This window comes from Oncorhynchus masou, chromosome 13 (genome assembly GCF_036934945.1).
Source record: "Oncorhynchus masou masou isolate Uvic2021 chromosome 13, UVic_Omas_1.1, whole genome shotgun sequence".
In the NCBI taxonomy this organism is placed as follows: domain Eukaryota; kingdom Metazoa; phylum Chordata; class Actinopteri; order Salmoniformes; family Salmonidae; genus Oncorhynchus; species Oncorhynchus masou.
The window spans coordinates 31,754,679-31,764,448 of record NC_088224.1 but is presented as its reverse complement, the minus strand read 5'-3'; the positions used below and the strand labels follow the sequence as shown (position 1 = coordinate 31,764,448).

General features: G+C 40.0%; 1 long non-coding RNA gene across 1 annotated transcript; it reads left to right on the top strand.

The window, feature by feature from the left end:
- Positions 1 to 588: 588 nt before the first annotated feature.
- LOC135551400 (uncharacterized) lies at positions 589 to 8,669 on the top strand. Its single transcript, XR_010457294.1, has 3 exons — positions 589 to 703; positions 6,873 to 6,918; positions 8,533 to 8,669. It is a non-coding gene; the product is annotated as an uncharacterized LOC135551400 (long non-coding RNA).
- Positions 8,670 to 9,770: the final 1,101 nt, after the last annotated feature.

Sequence of the window (9,770 nt, the reverse complement as noted above, 5' to 3'; positions counted from 1 at the left end):
TTTTTTACTTTTATTTCACTTACATTCCTAAAGAAAATAATGTACTTTTTAACAACATACATTTTCCCTTACACCCAAAAGTACTGTTACATTTTGAATGCTTATCAAGAGAACATCTCTGGCCATTCCTACTGCCTCTCATCTAGCGGATTCACTAAACACATGCTTCATTTGTAAATGATATCTGAGTGTTGAATCGTGCCCCTGGCTATCCGTAAATGTAAAAAAGAATTATTATAATGTTGCCGTCTGGTTTGCTTAATATAAACTATTTATTCTTTCACTTTTAATACTTAAGTATATTTTAGCAATTACATTTACTGTTGATCCATAAATATATTTAAAACCCAAATACTTTTAGACTTTTACTCAAGTAATATGTTACTGGGTGACTTTCACTTTTACCTAAATCATTTTCTACTAACGTATCTGTACTTTTACTCAAGTATGACAAATGGCTCCTTTTTCCACCACTGGTGTCTAGATACATGCTCTGGGTGAGTAGGCGTAGATTTACTTTTGATTAGAATATCTGATTCTTTCAGATACCTCTCGCTAAGGTCTGCCACACTAGTTGTTTTGCAATACTTCAAACCTTCGTGATGCCATACCTGGGCGTTGTTTTCCACTGCCACCAAGCTCTAATATTTAGGAATCATCTACCAGGCACTATTTTTGGACTGCATGGCTGTACTGATACTGGGTGAGGTTCCCTAAAACATAAATACCATCTTTACCCAAATTATAAAATGATACCATCTGTACTGCATTCTGTATCAATGTCTGGGCTGGGGCTTCCTATGCCAACCTATTAAAATTGTGGTGCGCATGTGCAATGACCTCAGAAGACGCACTCCCCTGTGTATTTCCTTAGAAAGTGAAGCAAAAACCTTTCATTTGGCTCTATACTCCAGCATTTTTCGATTTGAGATCAAATGTTTTATGTGTGTATTTTCCTACATATCTGTTTTACCGTGTTGAAATGAAAGCACGTGATGTATCTAGTCCCCCACATGAAGGTGTTATAATTATTTGAACCAGTTCACTTATTTGCGAATTCAAGTAGTCAAACGTTTAGTATTTCGTCCCGTTTCCTTGCACGCAATGACTTCTGTATATCAAGTGTGTGACTTTGCAAACCTGTTAAATAATGTATTGTGTCATTTTGGTAATCATGAATGAATTGCAAAAAGATCAAACCCCCAAGGCATGCTAACCTTTCACGATTTCACGACTACTGATAATAGGGGATGGTATGATATTAGTGCATTTGTCCACATTTAGAAACTGTCAGAAGGTGAGTATAGCTGGTGCATGAAGTCAGGCGCAGGAGAGCAAAATGAGTGAGCAACGTACTTCACTCAAAAATAAAGGCACAAGGTAAACAAATACAAACGGTAATATTACGCACGGGTGAAAATAGCACCCATCGAAAAACCAGCCATCATGAACCGAAATGAACAATGAAACAATCACACACAAAAACATGAAGGAAACAGAGGGTTTGAACATGTAATTGGGGAATGAAAACCAGGTGTGTAGAAAACAGAGACAAAACCAATGGAAAATGAAAGGTGGATCAGCGATGGCTAGCAGACCGGTGACGTCGACCGTCGACCGCCGAACGCCACCCGAACACGGAGAGGAACCGACTTCAATGGAAGTCGTGACAGAAACATATTCTATTCTTATTTACAATAAAAGTGACTCCAAAATGACACAATACATTATTGGGCAAAAAATAATCGGAAACAACCAAAACAAACAGAAAATGCACCCAAAATGTCATTGTGAGCTATGAATATGGGACCAAATATTTAACTTTTTACTACTTGAATACTTTATTTAAGTGAATTTGTCCAATGTACAAAAGTGCTGTAATTTCTAAACAGTTCACCCATGTGAAAGATACACATATGCATAAAGGGTAAAATTGTTATAAAACAGACTGTAATCATATTTTTATATAAGGAAAACAAAAAACACACACACACAAAATATACATTTGAACTTTTATAAAGGAAAGAAAAATTGAAATAGAGAAGAGAAAATAGTAGATACGATTGGGAATAAATTGTTCAGGTCATCTCACTAGTCATATGGGAATCGTTTGTTATCGATTCCCATAGCATAGAGGCAGTCTAGGTCAACATCTTGAAACGTATGGGAATCAAATCAGAAAGGAGCTAGCTAAATGTAATTGCCTATAGCCTACTAATTTAAGTGTGGCAGTTTTTCAATCAGTAGGAAGAGAAGAGAGATCCTCAAAGTATGAGATAAAGGGTTGCCAAAGTGAGTAGAACCCTCCCTCTCAAGGTGAATTTGATATTTTCTAACTTAAGAAAACATATAATGTATTTGAACCACACAGCTAGAGATGGAGGGACTGAGGATTTCCAACTCAATTCTGTGAAAAGAAAGAAGAGTTGTGGAAATCCATAATATCTGTGTTTGGATGATATAAGAGTGGGGTCTTCTACAGTTCCAAAAGTAGCAACATGGAGTGATGGTTGAAGTTGAATAGCTCTGACATGTCACAACATTTCAAAGATAGAAATCTAGAAGCTTATCAGTTAGAATCAAAACCAGATCATGTGTGTGAGGTTAGCAGGAGAATGTGAGCAATGTTCACACTTGTTGTCTAAATCAGGGTATATTCTAGTCTGGGCTTGTTTATATGAACTGATGGAGCACCTTAAACTGGATTATTCCAAGTCAAGCACAGGAAGAAGACGAGTTTACTTTTCTTATAGTGCTTTCCCACCAGCAAGTTCAACTCAGCTTCCCACCTCTCCCTAGTTCTGTTAAAGGAGTGTTATCGAAACCCATCAAACATGAGTATTAGATTAACCCCTTCTGCCCAGGTAGATTTTTAAGCAGTTTGTCCCATGGCAATGCCACCGGCAGGTTGGGAAAAGAATGATATTTATTAGCCATTTAACTAGGCAAGTCAGTTAAGAACAAATTCTCATTTATAATGACAGCCTACCACGGCCAAACCCTAACGACGCGGGGCCAATTGTGCGCTGCCCTATGGGATTCCCAATCACAGCCGGTTGTGATACAGCCTGGAATCTAACCAGGGTCTGTAGTGACACCTCTAGCACTGAGATGCAGTGCCTTAGACCACTGCTCCACTTGTGAGCCTCAAAATGAGTATGAATGCAGTGCCTGACTTGAAAGTAGCAAAAGAGGTTGTTAAGTGTCAAACCATATTTGGAACAAAGATCTTTAAAACTGCAGAGGTCTTTGAAGCTTATCAAGCCTTTATTTTTCCAGATACAAAAGGCGGAATCCAAAGTAGTCTGACCTCTATGATAATCTGAGTCTATTATTGTTTCTGGGCTGGAAAATTTGATGAAACAGTAGTGTTCCTTTACTCACTTTAACGTTCAGTGAACTCTCCATGACGGTGTTATTAGAACTTAATCAGGACTGAGCCAGCACACTTTGTGATGAATCAAAAAAGGTTGCTGGACTGAACTGTAACTGGGTATTTCCTTGGCCTGTTCTGTGTTGAGACCAGCTTTCATGCCTCATTATCTGTGGTTATAGTGATCTCTGCTGGCCATGTGATATATTGTAGTTATGTTTCTATTTTGAAAAGGAACAACAACACCAACAATAGCATCAAACTACTTTACCTGAATGACATAAAAAAAATGAAAGCTAACTCTTGCAACAATTTAGTCTCTGAGTTAAGAAGTCGTCTTAATAAATATAATATTACATTTGTCAAATTTCTTTGATTTATTTTTTAGATACATCTGGGTTAACGTCTGGAGGCATGAGTTTGGCATGTTCTCAAAGCAGAGCTTTTATTTGATCTGGACAGACTGGTCAAAATCACCCCTTCTGCAAGAACAGAGTTGATATTATTCATCAACAATCAATACACATAAGTACTTTATATTTTTGCTCATAAAATGTTCTGGTATCCACTGCCTCTGAATGTCACTGGTGAATTGGCAAACAAAAGTATCCGGCAGAACATTCTGATATAATTTCATTTCAAGGTGCACTATGCAGAAACTGCTCCTCCATTTCCCGCCTTTTATTTTCGCTTTTGTACATCAGCTTCAAACAGCAGAAAACAAAATGTTTTGAGATATTTCATAGCGGTTTCAATGTTTTTTAGCACATTAATGGAAATTAGGCAAACTCTTAGAACTTTTGCAACCAGGAAATGGTGGAGTGATTCCTACATTTCTGCTGTACAGGCTGCCTAGTGTACTGGCCACGCAAACTAGTCTAATACTGTAGTAAACAGTGGAGTGGCTCAGATAAAATGATAAGGCATTTGGAGATCACCAACACAACTACAACTCCAGAAAATATTGCCCCAAGTCCAAAGAGATCAAGGAATGAAATGCTTAAAGTTACTCCTGCCACAACAAGAGAGTAACCTTTGGGTCCATTGCTGCAAACATTGTCAAATTTTCTGGGGAGAAATAATACAGATTTAACTTTTGATTCGGTTGAGCACTTTCCTTTAGTAAGCTATCAGACAGCTATCATGTTCAGATATGTAGATGGACAGACAGACAAGCAATTAGGCAGAGTTTATTTTGACTGATCAATAGATAAACAGGAGAGGAGAGGTCTTTTAAAGGAGAGTCAACTTAAAAGGTCTTGCATGATTTGTTCTATGAGATTAATCATCAGCTGATGTCATGTTTTGTTCTATGAGATAATCATCAGCTGATGTCATGTTTTGTGAATTTTGAAGAATTGGTGTAACAAAAAAAGCACATAAAGACTTCATAATTCATGAAGGTCATGTTAACTGCATGCTATTATTAAACCACTGGGAATGACTTTGATCAAATAAACTCTCTGAAAGGTATTGGAAACTAATTCAACGTTATAAATTGTTCATATGTAAGAATATTACCCCTGTTATCAAAAACATCAAGAACAAAGTCAATATTCCTCTCATGCAAGCTGGGGTTAGAACAATGACTTGTTCCATACAGTTATGTCTGAATAATTCCACAAAAGAGCTTTATTTGTGTGTGTGAACGCAGGCTGCTATATGTGTGTGTGTAAATGTGACTGCAAAGTGCTTCCTCTTTCAGCCTGTCACTGCTGCACAGGAAATGTAGTCCGAAGCTGATTCTTCTCAACAAACTACAGAGGACCGAGGCAAGTAGCACTGATGTGACCTCGGGTCCACATCAGTGCCATGTGCCACATCTTAGACAATGTATACTAAGAAAAGTCATACGGATCTAGACACTATTTTTTGGAAGTCTGAGCTATCAGCGAGAACACGTATCCAGACGTAAAACTACACTAAACTAAACTAGACTAAAGATGAATGCAAATACTGTATGGTGACGTATTGCAGATAAAATATTTTCTATTATTATTAAGAGATACGATCGTGCTTTTACGAAATGATTCAATAACTCGTTATAACGAGAAAGATACCGGAATAATGAGAAAGGTGTCGTTATTACGAAATAATCCAGTTGCATGTTATTATGAAAACTAGCCTTCACTGTGCTGAAATGTTAGCATGGGCTACTCTGCAATCTTGGCATCCTCTCGTGCACAGGTTGGCATGAGTTTATCAACTTTTATTTTCTCCTCAGTTTGAGGCATTGGGAGATATTAGTGTCATTAAGAAATATAGATGGTGTTGTCATTAGTTTACAAACATTGCTTACATTGCTAGATACCTTACCTTTACAACCAAGAGGGCAAAGAGGAACAGCTTGAGTAAGTGTCCTTTTTGATTTCACATTTGGAAGGTGTATTGAAACAATTAGCTTGCACGGGGCTGCGAACTTCCAAAGATAGTTTGGAGTGAGATTTCCTACCATAAATGTCATTGGTTCCACCCCTGGCCATGAACTGGCCATGACTGACCCAGCAGATCTGGGCCAGCTGCGTGACTCCATCTCCTCCTAAGGAGACACCATCGGGAGGCAGGAAGAAATGCTTTGTGACCTTTTGGAAGGGGTACAAACTTTGGCTGAACGGCATGACCGGGCATTGGACGGTTTGCTGGAGCAATTCTACGGGTTGTCTGGGAGGCAGCCTACCATGGTGGTAACCCCACAGCCCCTCAGTAACCCAGATGCTAGCAGCACCGTCTCATCGGCCACTCCACCTTTTTTGGAGCCCATTCTGCCACGTCCACTGCCGGAAGTCAGCACAACCTGCCCCTGGGCGTCTTCCTGGGGGCTCGGAAGGTGTCCCAGACCTCTGCGCCATTCCCCCGGGGTACCAGGACCTCTGGGAGGTGTTCAGCAAGGCCCGGGCCACGTCGCTTCGGCCTCACCGACCCTATGACTGTGGGATTGACCTTCTTCTTAGCACCACTCCGCCCCGGGGACGTCTGTACTCTCTGTCAGGACCGGAGACCAAGACTATGGATACCTACATTGGGGACTCCCTAGCTGTTGGATTTATCCATCCCTCTTCCTCTCCCAGCAGAGAGATGGCCCAGCTCATGGTTCAGCACATCTTCCAGATTCATGGACTCAGTGGACTCCTCAGTTCTCATCCCAGATATGCTGTCAGCATACCTTCTGCCAAGATGTGTGTCCCCCACTGTCATCATACCTGGAGGAGAGCCGGGTCGGCCCTCCTCAAGACCACCTCCAGGTATCGACAACAAGCGAATCGCCAACGGACTCTGGCTTCCTGGTATCGTCTCGGGCAGAAGGTATGGCTCTCCACCCTGGATCTGCCCCTCTGGGTGGAGTCTCGCAAACTGTCCCCCTGATTTATCGGTCCTTTTCCCATCTACATGGTCATTAGCCCTTCTGCTGTTTGTCTTCTGTTGCCCCGTTCCTTTCGTATACACCCCACCTTTCCCGTATCAAGCCCGTGTCTCACAGTCCCTTGTCTTTCATTTCCAGGACCACCCCTCCTCCCAGTGTCGTCGATGGCCATCCGGCGTACACGGTGAGACGATGTCTTGTTTGTCAAGCTTACCAGTGTTTGTATGCTAGTAAAGCCACTACACAACACAACGCTAAACAATGCATGAATTGCACTATAACGGTGACAAACTGTGCCTACAAACTGTTAGGGCCTATAGTACATAAAGCTGTCCCTCCCAACAGCAGTCCCAACATCTTACCACTGCTACACCTGGCTATCAGCGGAGCCTTGTCTGCCAGCGAAACAGTTTATTCAGCCTCATTTACTGCCTTTTGGCTGACCTGCTTAAACAAATGTGGTTTCTAATGACAATTGAGATGTACAAACTGTAGCATAAGCAGTTAAGACAATGAATAACCTTTGGATCCATGATGCAAACTTTTTTTGCTGTTGTAATTTTACCCCCATTTTGGTGATATCCAATCAGTAGTTACGATCTTGTCTCATTGTTGCAACTCCGTAACGAGCTCGGGAGAGACGAAGGTCGAGTCATGTGTACTCCGAAACATGAACGGAAAAAGACGTGCTGATTTTTAACCAGTTATGCATTAGGGGGTGCTATTAAAAATTTTGGAACAAAAAAACATTTTGAGTTGTTTAGTATTATTTTGGTTAGTACATGATTCCATATGTGTTATTTCATAGTTTTGATGTCTTCACTATTATTCTACAATGTAGAAAATAGTTTAAAAAATAAGAAAGAAAAAACCTTGAGTAGGTGTTCTAAAGCTTTTGACCAGTAGCGTACAAGCCAGCATCCTAACGTCCAATTCGCAAGAGACTGAAACCAGAGATCTGTATATAATGATGAGATGCTCAAGTTTCGGCTGCACATTATGCCCATGGAAACGTATTGGGCTTATTCTGGACAGATTTTGGTGAGAGTGAGCCCTCCCGCTTAGCCTCTGCCTCTGTTGAAACGCTCAAGTGTTTTTGTAATTGCAATGCTTCACTGATTTTAGACCAACATATTTTACAAACTGCATTCCTTTCCCCCCACTACCATATAATCTTTGAAACCACATGCAAAAAAAGTTTGCATCATGGATCCAAAGGTTATTCTCTTGATGTGGCAGAAGTAGCTTTCACCATTACAGTCCTTGGTCTTGTTGGACTTGGAGCTGGGCTATCTGCAAGTGCAGCTGTGTGTGTGATCTACAAACGCCTTGTCAATTTATGTCAGTCACTCCACTGTTTACTGCAGTATTAAATTAGTTTGCATAGCCAGTACACTATGCAGCCTATACTATATAGCAAAAATGCAGAAATGCAGAAATTGCTTTCCTGGATGCAAAAATTCTTATAGTTTGCCTAATTTCCATTTATGTGATGAAAACAAGAAATGTATAGTGTAGAGAATCATTCTACCACCTGAACCGCTGTGAAATGTATTTTCAATACCCCAAAATATATTTTTTAAATTTTCTGCTGTTTGAAGCTGTTTAACAAAACCCAAAGTAAAAGACAGGAAAAAGCAGAGTGATTTCTGCATAGTGCACCTTTAATTATTTTATTTTTTTGTCAATTCAACAGTGATATTCAGAAGCAGTGGATACCAGACCATTTTATGAGCAAAAATGTGAAGTACTTATGTGTAGTGATTGTTGATGAATAATATCAACTCTGTTCTTGCAGAAGGGGTGATTTTGACCAGTGGGCTGCATGGGGATGAAGCCAGATCAACTAAAGATATGGCTTCAGCTCCACTTTGACAACATGCCAAACGCATGCCTCCAGACATTTACCAAGATGTATCTAAAAATAAATGAAGAGAATTGACAAATTGAATATGATATTCAAGACTGCTTCTTAACTTTAAGACTGAATTGTCTTAAGTGTAAGATTTCATTTTTTTAAATGTAATTTGGTACAGCAGTTTGTTTCTATTGTTGGTGTTGTTGTTGTTTTTCAAAATGAAAAGGATTCAAGGTCTTACAAAAAGAGAAACATAACTACAATACATCACATGGCCAGCAGAGATCACTATAACCACAGTTGCTACTTCCAAGTCAGGCACTACATTCGTACTCGATATCCTTCCTTTCCCAACCTGCCGGTGGCATTGCCATGGGACAAACTGCTTAAAAATCTGGCCAGAAGGGATTAATCTCCTACTCGTGTTTGATGGGTTTCGATAACAGTCCTTTAACAGAACTAGGGAGAGGTGGGAAGCTGAGTTGAACTTGCAGAGGACTGGTGGGAAAGCACTATAAAAAAAGTAAACTCATCTTCTTCCTGTGCTTGACTTGGAATAATCCAGTTTAAGGTGCTCCATCAGTTCATATGAGCAAGCCCAGACTAGCAGAATATACCCTGATTTAGACAACAAGTGTGAACATTGCTCACATTCTCCTGCTAACCTCACACACATGATCTGGTTTTGATTCTAACTGATAAGCTTCTGGATTTCCATCTTTGAAATGTTGTCACAGGTCAGAGCTATTCAACTTCAACCATCACTCCATGTTGCTATTTTTGGAACTGTAGAAGACCCCACTCTTATATCACCCAAACACAGATATTATTGATTTCCACAACTCTTCTTTCATTTCACAGAATTTTGCTGAGTTGGAAATCCTCAGTCCCTCCCTCTCTAGCTGTGTGGTTCAAATACATTATATTTGTTCTTAATTTAGAAAATCTAACATTCACAGGATCAACAGACTCCCTTTGGCAACCCTTCTACCCCTCTTGGTTAACCCTTTATCTCATATTTTGGGGATCTCTCTTCTCTTTCTAGTGAATGAAAAACTGCCACACTTAAATTAGTAGGCTATAGGCAATTACATTTAGCTAGCTCCTTTATGATTTGACCCCCATACCGTTTCATGATGTTGACCTAGACTGCCTCTATGGCAGTAGAAAACAAACGA